The sequence below is a fragment of the Ixodes scapularis genome, unplaced genomic scaffold, assembly GCF_016920785.2.
Source record: "Ixodes scapularis isolate PalLabHiFi unplaced genomic scaffold, ASM1692078v2 PGA_scaffold7__128_contigs__length_106722199, whole genome shotgun sequence".
Taxonomy (NCBI): Eukaryota; Metazoa; Arthropoda; class Arachnida; order Ixodida; family Ixodidae; genus Ixodes; species Ixodes scapularis.
In genome coordinates this window covers 96905534-96910961 of record NW_024609882.1, presented here as the reverse complement: position 1 = coordinate 96910961, position 5428 = coordinate 96905534, and the positions used below count along the sequence as shown (strand labels likewise).

The 5428-nt window shown below is 46.2% G+C and overlaps 1 pseudogene; it reads left to right on the top strand.

Moving 5' to 3' along the window:
• The first annotated feature begins 4102 nt into the window (after nucleotides 1-4102).
• LOC121833353 lies at nucleotides 4103-4254 on the top strand (annotated as a pseudogene).
• The last annotated feature ends 1174 nt before the right edge of the window (nucleotides 4255-5428 follow it).

Genomic DNA, 5428 nt, shown 5'->3' with positions numbered 1-5428 from the left:
TGGCTCGAGCCGCAATACGGCGCCAGTACCCTTGCCACTCGCTTCCAGTACTTTCAAAGGACCGATTTTTGAACAGAGCCCTCGGGCAGAGTTGCGTGAAGTCCCTCTATACGGAAAATTAACGACTTCATATGAAGAATGCCGCCGGCTAATAATCCAGCTGGCGCTACCTTCTACGCACAGGTGGGCAAAAAAAAAAATGTGTATGGAAACTTTTATTTATAGAATAGTTTATTTCTGACATACATGTGTCATACATATGTCTGGGGGGCTGCAGCAAAAGAAGGCAAAAAAGCCCTCTGACGAGGCCGCTAGCCCCCCCCCCCTCTCCCCTGCCCATAGCAGTCAACAGAGACAGCATACAATAATTTAGCAACAAGATTGAAATAAACATAGGCATGAGTAAACCATTCCAAACAATATCATCAATATAAACATAAGCAATGCGTCATAATAAAAATAAGAAAAGAAACAAACTAAAAAAAAAGTGAAAGCCGTTTACAACTCCCTGTAACACCGAATTAGAGCGCAGCTCTTGAGGAGGAGGAGGGAAGGGTACTGGGGGGGTGAAGTGACCTGGGGGGGGTCACGTGACGGTGCCGATGATGTCATCAGTGACGTCACTGATGACATCATCAGTGACGTCACTGATGACATCATCGGCACCGTCACGTGACCCCCATCAGTGACCGGGAGGTCACTGATGACATCATCAGTGACGATGACGATGCGGACTCCGATGACGTCATCAACGACGATGACGATGACGATGCGGATGCCGGTGACGTCATCAGTGACGTCACTGATGACGTCATTCGTGATGATGACGATGGCGATGCGGATGCCGGTGACGTCATCAGTGACGTCACTGATGACGTCATTCGTGATGATGACGATGACGATGCGGATGCCGGTGAGGTAATCAGTGACGTCACTGATGACGTCATCAGTGATGATGACGATGACGATGCGGATGCCGGTGAGGTAATCAGTGACGTCACTGATGACGCCATCAGTGATGATGACGATGCGGATGCCGGTGACGTCATCAGTGACGTTACTGATGACGTCATCAGCGATGATGACGATGACGATGCGGATGCCGGTGAGGTAATCAGTGACGTCACTGATGACGTCATCAGTGATGATGACGATGACGATGCGGATGCCGGTGACGTCATCAGTGACGTCACTGATGACGTCATCAGCGATGATGACGATGACGATGCGGATGCCGGTGAGGTAATCAGTGACGTCACTGATGACGTCATCAGTGATGATGACGATGACGATGCGGATGCCGGTGACGTCATCAGTGACGATGACGTCATCGGGGAGGTCACGTGACCTCGGCGGGGGGTCACGTGACCCTGGGGGTGGTCACGTGACCTCGGGGGGGGGGCGTGTCACGTGACTTCAGGGGGGGTCACGTGACCTTGGGGGTCACACCTTGGGGGCCACGTGACCTTGCGGTGACCTTGGGGGTCGCGTGACCTTGGGATGACCTTGGGGGTCGCGTGACCTTGGGGTGGCCTTGGTTACGCCGACGGCGACGCCGCTCAAGCCGGGAACGGGCCCCTAAGAGCTGCGCTCTAAAATCATGAAACAAAAACCAGAGAAAACTGTATTCATTGACATTAACATCGTCATTAACAAAAAAATCATCCAACGCACGTCTGATATTAACATATCACAACAATTCATAACACCATGAAAGAAGGACATATTAAAGGCACTATATTTGCAATAAGAACACATAAAAGCCACATTAAATAATCTAAGGTAGACGATCAGCTTCAAGGAAATATGCTCTAACTTTTTTCCTGAACGGGTGGATTGTTCTACACTGCTGTGCTATTTTCACAATGCTTGGGTGTTTATTTAGTAGGTTAGGAATTTGGTAATCTAGTTTTTGAGTTCCGTAGTTAGTTCTAACATTTGGTTTTGTGTAATTGGTACTCCTAAGATCGTATTCCGCAGGTTTATGAAGATAAGTATCGAGGAAATGTGCCTCATCATGCTTGATCTGATCAAAAATTACGATTGCCAATTTATGAGAGAGGACATGTTTTATTGGTAGTAACTTATATTTTTCGAATGAGGATCCTGTGTGTTTGATGTAGCCTAAATTGTCAATAATTCTTACAGCCTTCTTTTGTAAAAGGAATATTTTCTCAGTGTTCGTTTTCGTTGTTGTGCCCCACACTAAAAGACAATATTGTAACCGAGAATATACAAGAGCGTAATACAGGTTTAGTTTGAGCCAGTTTGGTAGTAATTATCTTAGCTTGCGCAGCAATCCAATTGAACGTGAGATGTTACATCTTAAGTTATTTACATAATAAGTCCAACCTAAAAACTCCTCAAACCATACTCCAAGAAATTTGTGTGTCCTAGTAGACTCTATTGTTGAATTTAGAAAGTGGATATGTGGTTTATAGTGTAATGGTTTGTTCTTTGATCTAAATATTACATATTTTGTTTTCTTTGTGTTTAATTCTAGCTGATTTGACCGGCAATAGTTAATAGATCAACTGCAACAAAGTGGTCGCTCTCTCGCTTGACTTCCTGTTTTGTAGCAGATGTCTGGCGTCAACTTAGTGGAGTAGCCTTCGGATACGGGATCTTTCGGCGTCACAGGGGGGTCGAACCTATCCCTCGTAGGTACAAGGTGTGTCTAGACCTAGGTCGACCCAGGCGTTTCTTCGGTGTGCGGCCAGGGCGTTGCCTTCCCATATTAGATATTGAAGTTTGGGGAGTCCGTTCTTGCGCTTGCAGATCTGGCATTTGGGTCTGGTGTTTTATAGTCCGAGTTCAATTTCTGCGGCCTTATCGCCACATATTCTTGAAGAATGTACGACGTAGTTGCTCTGCCCGTACGTATTCTTTGTAGAATCACCGTCTGCCTCTGTTTGAGGCATCTCGGTGGGATCGGGTCCAGTTTGGGACTCCACGATTCTTTCAGGTGGCGCATACACTCTCTGTTGTGCTTTTTCAGAGCCTCAGCTGTGTCGTACTGCTCGGTGGCTTCTGTTGTTTGTGACAGGGAAGACATTTCGATATGAGTGACTCGCAAGGGTTGGACATTGTTCAGCTCCCTGGTAGCCGCATCATGTGCCGCCTCCTCGCCCACTTGGCCTGAGTGGGCAGGTACCCACCTCGGGCAGGCTTGCGTGCCATATTATAACATATTAGAATTTATACATATTATAATATGTATGACTTTCGTGACATATTATAATTTATAACAGACATTCATAAAAACTTTCATCACCATACTGAAGCGCATGATATTTTTATTGACTTTTCAAAAGCGTTTGACAAGGTTCCTCATCACCGTTTATTATTAAAATTACGTTCGCTTAAAATTGAAGAAACTCTGATCAACTGGATAGCTAATTTTCTTTCAAACCGAACACAGTACGTCGCCCTTAACAACAGTTGCTCGTCTTCTATAGCAGTTAAATCTGGAGTACCTCAGGGAACCGTGCTGGGTCCATTATTATTTCTAATTTACGTTAATGATCTGCCTTCCCTAATTAAGTCTTCAATTAGATTATATGCTGATGACTGTGTTGTGTATTCTAAAATTTCCGATCCCTCTGAATGTGCGCAACTCCAAACTTATATACACGTTATCGAATCTTGGTGTGAAAGGTGGCAGATGCAAATAAACGTAAATAAGACTAAATAAATAACTTTCACTACGAAACTTAACACAATAGACTTTCAATACTGGGAGATTTCATCTCAAATCGTGCAAGAAAAATGTTGGGTCTTCAAAAAAATTTGGAAAAAATATATGTTGTGGGCTAATTCTTCTTTAGAACGAAATGGGAAGCGGATTTGAATAAAAAAAATTTTGTTCTCGAGTTATTATATTTCATTTGACCGAAAGCGGATTCTGAGATTTTGGCGATTGTCAGGGGTCGCACATTTGAGAGTCCCGCTACGCTCATATTGCCACGCTCGTCGGCGAACGACCGCGCGCGTGGCCGAGTGGTTACCGTGCTTGACTGTCGCGCGGAAAGTCTGGGTTCGATTCCAGTCAGTGGAATGCTCGTTTATTTGTTCTTTCAACAGTGCGTTCTAGTCTGTTCGAGAACTTACCTGGTGCTGGGCGGCCCCTGATCAGGGAGGGGGGCGCCCCGGGTGGAGGCCTTTCATAGCACTTCGGTTGGCTAAAACCTGCCACTTTCCCAAACTGGGATAGCTGGGGCATGCAATTTTTGGTTCTCGTATGATCTCGTATGATCGAGTTCCGAATGTTCCAGTCGCCGAACAATCTAGGCCGATTGTTCCCGAACCCAACGCGCGTACATAAGGGACTCCGCGTGCTGATCTGCAGTCTGTCTCGCCCCAGCGTTCGACTCTGCTGTTACGCCGACTTCGACGCCCGCGACGCTCTGTTATTATTTTTTGTACCCTTCTATTTTTGGCACAAGTTAGCAACATTAAATGTTTATTTCTTCCTGTTTATTTATTGGTTTTTGGTCACCACCCGTGACATCTTTTGGTGGAAGTGCTGGGTACCGCATGCCCGTGCAGCGCTCCCCTTTAAGGGCCCGCAGTGCAAGTCCGATTCCAGGCTCGGTGAGAAGACCACTCCCCGCGGAACCTGAAACTCGGACCAGCCGCCGCACCAAGGGAGAGGATCCAGAGTATACGGTTTGCTGCTGGACAAGCCCAAGCCGAAGAAGACGACGATGGCCAACTAGTCGCAGAACCCCGCCGCTCCTGCCGTCGTCTACCTACCGGTCGCTCCTCGGGCACCGGCTTCCTTCCACGGCGAAAGCCACGAAGACATCGACGACTGGGTCCAACAGTACGAACGAGTGGCCCGTGGTGGACACCAGAACAGTGTCTACAGAATGCGTACTTCGCCTTGGAAGCAACCGCCCGGAACTGGTTCGAGAACCACGAAGCTTCGGTCACTTCCTGGGAGCAACTGAAGGCTGAGTTGCAAAGCACCTTCACGAACCAACAATGAAAAGAACAAATAAAAGAGCATTCCACTGACTGGATTAGAACCCAGACTTTCCGCGCGACAGTCAAGCACGGTAACCACTCGGCCACGCACGCGGTCGCTCGCCGACGAGCGTGGCAATATGCGCACAGCTATCAAACTTTTTTCACTTGTTTTATACCTTAGGTACAATATTTTGATTACAATTGAAAAAAGTATATTTTTTAATATTTCGTAAAATACAAATGGTCAAACCTAGTCCCTTTGACAAATATTTGCCGAACTTGAGTGATTATAACTTTCGTTTCGTTCAACCTTTTGGCATAGACAGCACATCAAACAAAAGCTTAAGACATTATCTTTTTCGAAAAAATATAATCGATATTGGCAATCAGGTGGAATACAGTGACACAAACCTCTGAAGAAAAGAGGAATCACTAAAAGTGCAATATTCAAATCGAT